The sequence below is a fragment of the Lontra canadensis genome, unplaced genomic scaffold (genome assembly GCF_010015895.1).
Source record: "Lontra canadensis isolate GAN:19392208 unplaced genomic scaffold, GSC_riverotter_1.0 scaffold3, whole genome shotgun sequence".
Classification (NCBI taxonomy): domain Eukaryota; kingdom Metazoa; phylum Chordata; class Mammalia; order Carnivora; family Mustelidae; genus Lontra; species Lontra canadensis.
Window position 1 is genome coordinate 7622795 of NW_022630997.1, and position 13892 is coordinate 7636686.

At 45.6% G+C, this 13892-nt stretch overlaps 1 pseudogene; it reads left to right on the top strand.

Annotated features, from left to right (window-relative positions):
- LOC116879801 overlaps positions 1–13892 on the top strand; it is a 38336-nt pseudogene that overhangs the window by 13457 nt on the left and 10987 nt on the right.

The following is a 13892-nucleotide window of genomic DNA, read 5'->3' on the forward strand; positions in this document are numbered from 1 at the left end:
GTTGTCTGTTAAATGAGATCTCGCGTGTTGAGCAACTAGCTGAGTGCCTGCGTGAAGGACAGCGGTGCCCTAGGGCTGATGTGGACAGTGAGGAGCTTGACGGTCTTCCCTTTCGTAGATGTTTCTTGCCAGTTTTCCTGCTTCCCTTCCTAGTCTCTTCTGAGTGGAGCTTTTTTTCTGGATCATCCTAGATTAAGAACATCCCACTTTGTCTCTGGTTCCAGGGAAACCATGTGGCTGTCTGCTATGTTGGTGACAGAGCAAAAGCCCGGGTCAGGAAGCCATCTGTGTTGCAGGAAATCCGGCTGGTGAGGCCCCTGCCCTTGGAAGACAGAAAGTAGTGTTGTTCTCTGGCTCTCTGCTGCCCGCTCCTGGTTCCCATCTGGGAATGCTGCCATCCAAAGGATCAATGACAGGAAGCTGCTTCCCTTTCCTTGGCCCACTATCCCTGTCCCCTGACAGCCCAGACATTGGGCTTCAGATCCTTTAGCCTGACCCAGACACCTGAAATCTGGGACCCCTTCTAGCCTTGCTCTTTCTCCTTAATTCTATCTCCTTAATTCACCTCCCTTGAACCTAGTCCTTGGATGGAGTCAGATTCGTGGGGTCTGGTTTCTTGCTTGAGGTCTGTGAGCCAGCATGGCCTCTACACACTGGCATTTATATCCAAGAACATTTGGAAGCAGGGCCAGGTCTGTTTACTGTGATGTGGTTTTAGGTTAGACTTTGATCATTCCTCTGGTTTATTTGTTAGAGGTACACTGCCTGGATAAACCTCCCAGGTCCGCCACTAATAAGCTCTATGATCTTCAATGCAATATTTTACTGTTTAAGCCTCAGTTTCTCTATCTGTAAAATGGGAGCAGTCATAGTTCTCTTCTCACTTTTCTCTGTGTGAGAATTAGCTGCAAGTATGCTAAGTGCAGAACAAGTTCCTAGAACAGAAGACATACTGTAATCATCAGCTACTACTGTTATTTTCAGGTATATGAGTTAAGCCATGAAAACATTGTCCCCTTCTATGGTATTTGCACAGAATCACCCAACATCTGCATTGTCATCCAGTATGGCAAGAAAGGGAGTCTTAAGGTAAGCGAACTAGTACAGCTATATCAGCTTTGATTAACAGCAGATAATGAAGAACCTTATCAATGTTTTGCCCTTCATCCAAGAACAGTTCCTCTCTGGTCTAATCCCAAGACATGAATTATCTTGTTGGGCCGCCTGCAGGGGCAATGATTAGCAGTGGAATTGCCAATAGTCTGGTTTCCTTTGCTCTGGGTGGAAATTATCTGAGCCTGACATCAGCTCTCAAGACCTTAGAGCCACTTCCCAATTATGTTTCTGGGCTCATCCTACCCATGGTATGTGGCCATCGGCTATACGTTAGGAACAAGGAAGTATTTAAGACTCCAGACTGGGTGACTTTCTCAACATTGAATCAACTTATATCTCCTGGGAAATTTCCAGTACTGGCTATAGAGTACTCTGCCTTGGGTGGTAGTAGTTCTGGTCAAAGTCTTCCAGCGTATTAGAATCAAATCCATTCAGCACACGAAGCTCCCTGGGCTTGCAGTGGAGCCCCTGGTGATAATTTGAATAACTGTTTTTTGAGGATGTTTTGAGAAACTCAGATAATGAGATGGACTGGATATTCAAATTCTCCTTTGCATATGACATAGTCAATGTATCATATAAAACTTATTTAAAGAACACTACCAGTGTTTTTGAGTTGTTGAGTTAAACTGAACCCAAGACTTCATAATCTTTGTAACTGATTACAATTTTTTTACATTGACTTTATTACAAAATTATACAAAATACAATTTTTATTACTAGAAAAGACTTTGTAATACTTTGTAATCTTTCCTGAAAATTCTGATCTTCTTCAGATCTCAAACAAAATGATTCCACTTCTCATTTTTAAAAAATTTTTATTTAGTTATTTGACATAGAGAGAGAGAGAGAGAGAGACAGAGCACAAGCTGGTGGAGTAGCAGGCAGAGGGAGAGGAAAGAAGCAGGCTCCCTCCTGAGTAAGGAGACTGACATAGGGCTCGATCCCAGCACCCTGGGATTATGACCTGAACTGAAGGCAGTTGTTTAACCAACTGAGCCACCCAGGCGCCCCAAAATGATTCCACTTCTAAAATTCACTGCTTCAATCAGGTTTTCCAAACTTTTCTCCCTCCCTGATCTCAGTAATTAGTGAGAACTATTTTACACTAGAGTTGAAGAGTTGAAAGGGATGCTGGGTTTATCCAATCGGGAAGGAGCAAAGTATTTACACGCCAAGCTGCAACTTTTTACCCCAAAGAAAATCTAATTACGAGACCATGAAGCAAGCCAGGGAGAAGAATCCCTAACACCCCTTCCTCTGCCTCATTTTTTATTCCTTTCCCCAGAAAACGGCCACAAAGCCATTAACCTAAGAGGTGGGCTAGATGCAGACCTGGGAAGGTGTACATGTAGGCAGAGTCTTTACTTTGGGCAAAGAGGGCTGTTGTGTCTGCAAAAAAAGATTAAGAGTAACAATAGTAGTAGCAGTAGCTAAAATATATTTAGTGCTTATTTTTGCCTACTTTCTATCACTCTGTATATATCAACTTATTTAATTCTCGCAACAAGAGATGAGGTAGATCTGTCATTCTATCCATTTCATAGATGGACAGTGAGTAGAGGGGCCATGTCAGTGTGGACCAGCATCCTGAGGCTGTCCTCCTCATCCTGGGCTACAATCCAGCTGCTCTTTGTAATCTCGTTGTGTCTGCTTTCACCATCAGAGGGGACCACATCAACGACAATGGGAGTAGGTCTTGGTGAGGAAGTCCCTCAGTCTGACACACGGGCAGCAGGACTGGGCTGTCATCATCCATCAATCAATAGTCCATGCACTCAGCAACCAACAGACTCCTCTGGGCAAAACCTGGCCTGAGTGTTGGGAGGGACACAGGGTGAGACGTAAGATCTACCCTCCTGCAGTAGAGCGCTGGTGGCTCTTGGAGTGACTTTGGTAAGCCACTTCCCTCTTGCTGGAGGGGAAGCCTCCACGCTGGATTAAGAGATGAGGTTGGCCTGATCCATACCAAAGAGCTTTCTTTTTTTCCCCTAGGATTTAACTGCTCCTAACTTCTGAGAAACTGAGTCTTACTTTGTGAAACTTTGGTATCTTAGGCTTTAGTGGGAAACCAGCATATTGTCATTTACCAAGAAAGGCAGACAACGGAAGCCTCCCATACCGGGTCCTCACCGATGATCCTGGGCCACCACTGTTGGTTAGTATTTCAGTAAGACTTCACTGAGCATCTCTTAAGGGTTTGCCTTACTCTGGGCTTTGCATAGGAAGACAAGGACTTGCTTTTATCTCTGAATGGATTAAAATCTAGCTACAGGGGGAAAAAAAGTCAGGAAATGCGCATGTAAAATTAAGTGGTGGGATGGTTAAAAATTAGGAAGATCTGATATGGCGTCTTCTCCCACCCTGGGCTGCTCCTTCCTTCCTTTCACCCACTTTCCCATCCCTCCCCACCACACCCAGGGAAGCACTTTAGACTCTGGGGATCAGTCTCCTGCTGCTCATATCATCTGTCTATCTATCTATCTAGACTCTGGAGAGAAAACTAGTAAGTTCTCCCCAGGTAAAGTAGGGATAACTAACAGATTTAGCTTTTTCTGTTGGCATTTGATTTTCAAGAGGAATTAACCCCAAAGTTTCTCTGAAGAAATTCTAGGGTGGGTGAGAACGGCACTCTGAAAGGAAAGTCTCCCTGATGGTCTTCAGTCACCTCAGGTCACTGAGTCTATCCCCCACCTCGTGCCAGGGGAGCTGAAGATCACCTGACGCCTTGCTTTAGAAGGACTGGGGTCTTCTGAAATGGAGTGTGTACATAAGGGGATGGTATAAGGAAGTCAGAGTGAGTTAGGTCAAGGCACATTTAGGCCCTTTAAGGTCCATTTCTCTGCCAGCATTCCTTCAAAGGGGACTAAGAGTAACAATTCACTACAGCTTCTCAAGTCTTCCCCACTGGTGACTTTGACATGAACCCAAGCACTGGCCATGCTCTGCGGGTCAGATTGCGTTTCTGGCCATCCCATATCAGTCATAAAAACAGTTCCTCTCTTGATGTCTGTTAGACCAGAACATTCTCTATACCAGGTACCAGAGAGATTCTGAGATGCCACAGACTTTTCAAGTGAACAAATGGATGTTGATTGAGCACCTCATTTGGCTCAGACCCAATTCTGGCATGGAGAGCACAGAGGAATAGGCTCATCATCCTGTCCCTAAAGAGTTCAATCCAGTGGAACCAGCCTGGGAAGGAGCTTTGGAGATTATAATATTCTTCTTGAGTGAGGGATGGACCTTCATTTCTTCATAAGAGAAGTCATGATGGATTAAGAGGAGGAAGGCAGTTATCATAGAAATTGTCTTGGGGTTTGAACCCTGACTCTACACTACTGGCTAGGTGATCTTACCTACCCTGAGCCTCAGTTTCCCTGTGTATCAACTAAAGATAATAGCAGTGCCCACCTAATAGAGTTGCTGGGAGAAGTAAGTATGCTTAGCACCATGCCGTCCTATAACAGGCGCCAGGAAGTAAATGTTCATTGTTAGTAGGATTGGTAGTATTACTATTACCAGAGATAACTTCATTACTAGGACTAACTAGTACTGAAAACATGTACCTTTAAAAAGTTTCATTCCCATGAGGCTCCTGGGTGGCTCAGTCCAGTTAAGTGTCCGACTCTTCATTTTGGCTCAGGTCATGATCTCAGGGTGATGGGATTGAGCCCCACGTTGGGCTCCCTATTGGATGTGAAGTCTGCTTGAGATTCTCTCCCTCCTTCCTCTGCTCCCCCACTCACTCACTCACATTGTCTCTCTCTCTCAAATAAATAAATAAATCTTGAAAAAGAAATTTCATTCCCCAACGATCCTCTGGGGTAAGCCAGCACTCTCCAAACAATACCAGCTGCATGGGACTATTGGCCAGTGGCAATGTGGGGAGCTTAAGTTGAAGTGTGTTCTGAGTGTGAAAATCACACCACATCCAAAGACTCAGAAAAACAAACAACCAAAAAACCCAGAATGTAAAATATCTTATTATTTTTATGTTGATTACATGTCAAAATAAGATTTTTAAAAATACATTGGGTTAAACAAAATATATTATTAAAGTTAATTTCACTTCCTTAACTGAAAAATTGAAAATTATACCCGTGGCTCATATTGTGTTTCTCTTGGACATTGCTGTTAATAATTAGCAATTAACTCCACTATTAATTCATCTTTTTTTTTTTTTAGAGAGGTGGGGAGGGACAGAGAGAGAGGGAGAAAGAGAATCTTAAAGCAGGCTCCACACCCAGCAGGACTGGATCTCACAACCTTGATATCATGTCCTATTTGGTCTGTGACAATATACATGAAATCATACATTTCTACCAAGACAGGAAAAAAAAAGCAAACCCTGAAGAGGTGTGTGCCATCTCTAGGTGAGGGCTACATTCCTAGGCTTTTGACCATTCTTAAACATCTTCTTTATGTTCTAATGGAGTGAACTCTGCTAATAAACCTGGATATCAGGGTAATCAGTGATGACTGAACAAAATGTCTCCTGCCTGGGGTGGGCCTGGCACTAGCAGGGGCTGAGAGAGTTGAGAGCTTCAGGGACAGCCCTGGTGCATGGGGAGGTCTCCATAAAATGAGAGGGAATTCCGGATTGGATATAGGTCTCCCCAGATTTCAAACCCAGACCTCGGCTTGTTGGACCCTCCTTACAGAATTCCAGAGGCAGCCTCAGCCAGGCCTCTCCAGGTTTGTCTGAGTGGGTTGTGGTTTCTATAATGTAATTTAACTGTATCATCTCAAAAAACAAAAATTGCATTTTGGGGTGGGAGCAGGAGTGGTGTGTCCACAGTCCTGCTTTCGGCCTTAGCCTGCACTTCCAGTATTGGCTCGGGGCTCTTGCTAAAGGAGGACGGTGATTCAGACTGTGATCCCTGCTAGAGCAGAGTGAGTCCCTGTACTGGTGATCATGAGGCCCAGGGCACCCTCCTTGGGGGCAGAGTCCATTCAGGGCCTCCTCGTAATCCTCCTTGCTGGCACACTGAGTGCCGTCACTGCCTCCTGCTACCACACCCATGGGTGACCTCACGCCCCTCCTCAGCTGGGCTTGGGAGATGTTCAAACCTTGCTGTTCCCGTACCAGGTGTCAGGAGAATGGGTGTGTTTGATCCGCCCTCCTCTTCCTCCCGTACAATCAATCACCAGGGCACCGGAAACAGGAAAATCTAATGATTTAGGAGCGGCTGTTTTGAAGGCAACCCAACCTGGGTTTATCTTCTAGCTCTGCCCTCGCTCTCTGGGAGCAATTTAAAACTGTGAGTTTAATCATTGGAAAACAGAGAATGAGAATATTAACCTACCTTCCGGAAAGACAGAATGTGATCCTATGTATAAAGAAAGCAAAGTGCATAGTACCAAGTACCCAAAGAAAGCTTTGTTGTGATTTATTTGCTCATCAGGGATCCAGACCACCGTGTGAATTTTCACGGACCCTTGTGGCTTCAATGCAATGCTCAGAGTCATCTCTCATCTTGGACCTTCAGAGCTTTCTTCCGTCAGCCACGGGGCATTTGGCATTCGTGCAGCTGGTCAAGGGCGGGAATGTGGGAATGGGACTGCGGCCATCCCAGTCCTGCTCCACCCCAGGCCAGCCCTGTGGCCTGGCACAGGTGAAATTCTTTGTTTCTCCCTTTCTTTAGTTCCTTATTTGTAAGATGAGGTTAGCGATAATACGACCTGCGTCATCTACAGGGTTGCTGGGGGACTTAAACGAGTTGGTTCAAGTAAGGAACTTCAGTCGATACCACATAAGGCTAGCACTATAAACTTAAACCAGAAAAAGATCCAGTAAGACCCTTGAGAGACATGGTCAGGTTTACTCTTGTCCAGAACCTCTGGGGTGAGGCAGGTGTGAGGAGGGGCCTGGGCTTCCCAGGCTGATGCAGATAAAACGGCTCCACGACAGCCCCATACCTGCGGCATCCTGAGGCTGCTGCCTTTCTGCCAGCTCCCATGCTAGGTAGTTGGCAAATGGCTCAGAGATTTGGATCAAGATATGGGGAGCCTTTATGCCTGTACTTTAAGTCCAAGAAGCTGGAAATATTGAGTATACATTATGGAATGTCTTATGGTGATGCGATCAAGGAAGGTAAGAAAATAAAGACCCCAGGATCACCCACAGTGGGGGCCCCCTGTGTCCCTGTGCTACTGTGGTTACTTCTGAAATGTAGTCTGACTTTTCCCCTTAGCCTTTGTTTCACTGCTACTGGCCTGCCCTGGGAAATCTCAGAGAAATACCAACATCCATCAGTCTGATCCTGCTTCAAATGTGACCGCTCTCCTTTTCGAATTTATCTCTTCTCTGTCCTCCTGCCATCATTGTTTCCTTCCTCATTCTAGGTCTTTCTGCAAGCCCTTCCCTGCCTATGGAAAGATCTGTATGCTCTGCCCTCCTCTCCCTGCCAAATGAGCCCGTGCTCCACCTTGGTGACTCACCCTGAGCTAGGTCTTCCCACTGGCACTCTTTTCCCCTTTCTGATCCTTCTCTTGATTTGGGCTTCTTAGCAGCAGTTGGTGGCATGTACCTCATGTGATCTGTAACTAATACAGGCTCTTGTGTTTAGGTCTAAGCATTGGCTTTTTCTTTCTAAGCTCACCAGGGGACAGCCAAGGTGTGGAACAATAAAGGAGGACAGGTGTTCTCAAGCTATGTGCACACAAATCTCCTAGATCAGGTTAAAATACACAGTCTGATTAAGTACATCTGGGCAAGGCCCAAGACTCTGCATTTCTGCCAAGCTCCCAGGAGATGCTGGTGCTGCTGGTCCCCGGGGCCATCTTTCAAGTAATGGGGATCTAGGCCCATCTTAGAGATGGTCAAATAGAGGCCCAGTGGGATGGAACGCCTTGCTTGAAGGGACTGAGTGGTCAAAAGGAGATGTGAATGCACGCCCTCAGAGTTTAGTGTTCTTCCTGGGCCTTTTCATAAGTAATGGTACTTTATTATTACATTATAATAATAAATATAAACCCTTAAGAACACAGTGGATGAAATGCAAATTTTTCAACATCCTTCATTTTAGTGCCTTTCCCTTGCAAAGTGCTCAAACAGGACCCTTAAGTGCATATAACAGAATGTAATATTCTATTATTATAGAATCATTATATGTAGGTAGGAATATAATTTGGAACATGTAGGTAATAAGAGAATTGTCTTAATTATATGGTGTTGTTTCCATATTGTTGGTGTCCCTTAACATATTTATTCACGTTTTTCATGACAATTTATGGTGGGGATTGACTTCGTGTCCAGCACCATGTCACATGTCTCACGAATATTATGCCATGAACCCGCCACGGCCATCCTGGGAGGTAGGGATTGTTGTCACCTCCATTTTGTTGAGAAAAATGAGGCTTATGGGGCAAAGTAACTTATTCTCTGTTAAGTGTTAGAGCTGGGATTTCAATTAAGGAGACTGACCACTCAGTCAGACTCTATTGTATTTAGCTTATTATTATTATTAGCTTATTTGTTTTAGGCTGGCCTTGCCTTTGTGGCTCCACACCAGGGGGCCAGAACTAGTCTTCCCCTACTTTAGGGTACCCCCTACCCAGGCTGGCTCATGGGCAAGGGGCTATGTTAGTGGCTCTAGGACCAAATGAACCTAGAGATGGGCACGTCCCCCTCCCCTGAGTCTGTGTTTCTGTCCATCTGTTTCTGTCCATCTATTTCTTCCAGCAGGGGCCAGTGTTACCTACTCTAATGCCTTTGCTTATTTTCACCCTTCCAGGGCATGCTGTTCTTCCATGGGAGCCCCCTGGGGTCCCACAGCAACCCGAAGCTTTCCACCTGCCTGGTGGACAGCCGGATGCAGGTGAAGCTCATGGGTTTGGGGCGGGACTACAGAACACCCAGCGAGGGACCGACAAAGCAATTGGTAACCACTGGGAGATCTTGCACCCGCTACTACTAGCACAGTGGCCACAGGGCCCTTGACCCCCCCACCTCTGCTTTCTGAAGCTCACTGGCTCAGGGACGGGCCGGGGACCTGCCTCCGGAGCTGACCATGTGTGGCTGTTCTAACCACCCGAGGGTGCGAGAGAAAAATAGCCTCCAGGGCAGTGAGTCTGTGGTGTGAGGTCCGAGGTAGGAGGCTGGGTCTCATCCTGGCCAAGCTGGGCAGCCGCAAGCAAATCACTGCCCTTCTCTTCAGGCCTCGGTATCCCACCTCGTCGTCATCCCACGTCCTCAGAGCGCATCATTGGCAGGCACCCTAAACACGATGAGCTCCAGTGTCTCTTGGGAAGCTTGAAAAAATACACGTAGATGGCCATGTCCCGTCCTAGATCAACTGAACCAGAATATCTGAAGAGGGAATCTGGGCCTGGGCATCCACGTGTTTTTTTTTTTTTTTTTTTGGAAGATTTTATTTATTTATTTGACAGAGATCACAAGTAGGCAGAGAGGCAGGCAGAGAGAGAGAGGGAAGCAGGCTCCCTGCTGAGCAGGGAGCTCGATGTGGGGCTCGATCCCAGGACCCTGGGATCATGACCTGAGCCGAAGGCAGAGGCTTTAACCCACTGAGCCACCCAGGCGCCCCCCGCGTGGTTTTTTAAAAGCTCTCCAATGATTCTCGCGCACATCTCAGGAGGAGGCCTTCTGCCTGGAGCCCAAACCCCCCATCCCCTTTTGCACATGCACAAACAGAGGCTCGGTTACCTGAACCTACTCCTCCACCGTGAACTGAGCACCCTTGAGTCTCACCTCCCGCGTGTCCCGGGGCCCTGACCACCCCTCCCTGGAGCAGCACCTTGCCAGCAGCAGCCTGGTTGTGCGCACGTGGGGAGTTTCTGTCACATGGGACAGCATGATGCCTTACAGAAAAAGACAAAGGGGGAAATTCTATACACCTACTAGTAGCTGCTCTATTCCCCATCTCCATATATATATATATATATATATATATATATATATATACACACACACACACACATATATATATGTGTATGTACATGTATACACCACACACACACACACATACATACATACATATACATTTATTGATTGTAACCTACAGTGAAATAAACCCATAAAGACAAAGGCAGAAATTCTGAACACCTGGTGGTAGCCACTCTATTTCCCCATCTCTCTATATATACACTTACAGGGTAATTTAGCAATTGTAACCTCCAGTGAAATAAACTTATAAAACTCACAGCAAACAGTAAATGTAGGTTATACAAAATATCCAGAACACAGAGATCTTTAAAGACAGAATGTAGGTTGGTGGTTGCCTAGGGCCAGAGGTTAGAGGAACAGGGAGAAGCTGTTTATTGGAACAAGATTTTACTTTGAGGCCATGGACATGTTTTGGGACTTCTTTGGGTGGTTGATTGTTTAATTCTGCAAAGGTACTACATGCCACTGAATTGTTTGCTTTCATGGTTAATTTTATTGTCTATGAATTGTACTTTAATAAATCAGTTTTTAAAAATGTAGACAAGACAGAAAGGGGGAAGAAAAAGGAAGAGCTCTTCTAACTACACAGGCAGGTATTGGGCACAGAAAAGACGTTAGTGCAGGCCCCTGATTTCTCTGTATGCATATACCCACAGATTCTGATTTGCTCTTTAAGTCGGGCAACACTACAGCACATTTCTCAGGGGATGGCTCCTTTCAATTCTTCTGTGCTTCCCTGAGAAAGAGAGGTGGCTTTCCCCTTCCTGCCTTCCCCTTTCCCACCGCATGCTTCCCTCACCAAAACTGTTGCTCTGCAGAGCTCTCTACTGGACAGTCCCCGAGCTGTTGGGGCTCCCAGAGGCGCCGTGGTCGGGCACCCCAAAGGGAGATGTTTACAGCTTTGCCTTCCTGATGATGGAGCTGATCCAACCCCCAGGACCACGGGCCTTTTGACGGCCTCGACAAGGTACCAGATGGTAAAGCTCAAAGAGTCTCTTTGTCAAGCTTTGGTCTGTGGGCTAACTTTCAAATGCTTGTTTTTTAATTCAATGTTTATTAATTTAGGATTTATCTCATTGTTTTTCTTTTTTAAAGTTTATGTTCTTTTCTAAATTAAAAATCTAGTTACAGTTTGCCTATAAAAACAATCCAGGAACTCGGGATTACACACTTTATTCTATGATAGCAGTCAGGGCGATCCTGTTGGAAAGTGACTTCAGTTGCATCACTTCTGTTCACAGTGTCCTCCCCTGGCTTCCCATTTAGGGAATGAAAGCTAAGCCCTTACAGTGGCCTGCAAGACCACTAAAGCCCTCTCACCCGATCTCTGGGGCCTTCTTTATTAGTGTCCTGTGGCTGCCATAATAAGTTAACCACAAACCTGCTAGAATTCAGTGACAGAAGTTTATTTACTTACAGTTCTAGAAGACAGAAGTCCAAAATTAAGGTTCTGCAGGGCAGCGCTCCCCCTAGAAGCTTTAGGGAAGATTTATTCTTTGCCTTGTTTAGCATTTGGTGGCTGCCCGGGACTTCATGGGCTTGTGGCCAAATCACTCCAATCTCTGCCCTCACCTTAACATTGCTTCCTCCTCGGTAGACCTCTCTTCCGTCTGTATCTTCTAAGGACACTTGTCATTGGATTAGAGCTCACCTGGAAATCTGAAATGATCCCCTCAACCCAAGATGCTTAAGTTTATCTGCAAAGAACTTTTCTTTAAATAAGGTCACATTCATAGGTTCTAGGGACTAATACATGGGTGTATCTTGTTGAGCACCACCATTCAGCTCAGTATACCTCCCTAATTCCATCCCTCATGGTTTGCTCCTTTCAGTGATGTTGGTCACCTCGTGTGCCTCCCTCATGCCAGACATATTCCTACCCCAGGGCCTTTGCACACACTGTTCCTTCTGCTTGGGTAGCTCTCATCTCATATTTGTATATACAAATTGGTTTTATTCTTTCTTAAGGACTACACAATTTTTCATTGTAAAGCTATGTCATGTATTATTGATTGGTTCACCTTCTGGTTGTTTTCCATTTCTGGTTATTGTAGTTGCTGCAGTGAGCATCCTTGTATCTTCGTGGACATAAAATTAAAGAGATACATGTATTTTAAGCATATTTAATTTTTTTTGATGAATGCTGCCTAATTTCCTTTATAGGATTTATTCAAGCTTATTTTTTACTGATTTGTCTCTTAACACACATCCCATCATGGAATTAAGGACAGAAGTGGTGGGAGATAAAGAAAAATTTGATCCAGATTTATTTAAAAAAAAAAAAAGCATAGGGGGTATAACTCCCAGCGCTCTTATTTTCCACTTTGGCCGTACACTAGAATTGACTGAGGAACTTTAAAAACTGCTACTACCTGGGTTTTAGGCAAGGAGACTTTGATGTCCTATGCCATGATCTGGGCATCAGGGTTTGCGGGTGATTCCAACGTGCAGCCCACACTGAGAGCTGCTATCTCAGAGCAAGCCCAGGGAGGTGTGTGTGTATCAGTTTCTAAAGTTTCTCCCTTGATTTTTTTTATTTTTTTAATCCCTTTGCCTACAATTTCTAGCCCTTTCCCAGGGGCCAGCCTCAAGTCTCATCTTTAGATCATCATGCATTCCCCAGAGAATTTTTTTCAAGTCAGGGGCCTTTCTGAATGTAAGTAGTTGCTTTAAAAGCAGATTTCTGGGGCACCTGGGTGGCTCAGTCAGTTAAGCGTCTGCCTTCAGCTCAGGTCATGATCCCAGATCCTGGAATCGAGGCACACATTGGGCTCTCTGCTCAGTGGAGAGTCTGCCTATCCCTCTCTCTCTGCCCCTCCCTGCCAGCTCAGGCTCTCTCTAGCTTGCAATCTCTCTCAGATAAATAAATAAGTAAGTAAATAAAATCAATCTTTAAAAAGTAAAGATGGATTCCAGTTTCTAATCTATGGTCAGGTGAAATAGAGGGGAGACTCACTCAAAGAGGTTCATACCAAATCCAAGTGCAACTGACCTTGGAACTGAGCAGCTACATAGGTCTTCCCAGACGGAGCCCAGGAAGGAGCCTATCTATATTCGCCAAGCTCAGCTACCATGGGATTGCACCAACTTTGGTGGGGGGTGGGGGAAGGGAACAGTGGAGGTGGGGAGACTGTATACAGTTGGTATGTTTGCCCTTCACTGTAGTCCTACGCCCGCAGGGTTAAATGAGAGCTGGCCATATGGGACTATGTATACACAGGACTGCAACCAGGAAAAGTACAAGGTACACCTAATTTATGGACAAACACACTTCTTCCATTAACTTCTCGTACTTCCCTGCAAACAGTCCTGGTGCTGGGAACTGGATAGATATCGATTCTCTGCGCACACTAGACCAGTGCTTTTCAAATTTTAGTGGGCGTCAGGATTACCTGGAGGGCTTGTTAAAACATAGACTCACTGGGTCCCACCCTCAGGGTCTCTGACTCAGTGGGTCTGGGGTGAGGGCCAAGAATTTACATTTTTTTTTTAATTTTAGAAGATTTTATTTACTTATTTGTCAGAGATCACAAGTAGGCAGAGAGGCAGGCAGAGAGAGGGGGGGAAGCAGGCTCTGCGCCGAGCAGAGAGCCCAATGCGGGCTCGATCCCACGACCCTGGGATCATGACCTGAGCCAAAGGCAGAGGCTTTAACCCACTGAGCCACCCAGGCGCCCCCAAGAATTTACATTTTTATCATGTTCCCAGAGGATGTTGAAGACCCACAGTCTGAGAAGCCCCGGCCTAGTGTGACGCTGAACCAGCAGCAACAGCATCCCCCCGGGTACTTGTTAGAAATGCAGATTGTCAGGCCCAACCCCAGGCTTTTGGAATTGGAAATTGGGGGGCAGGCCCAGAAACTGTATTT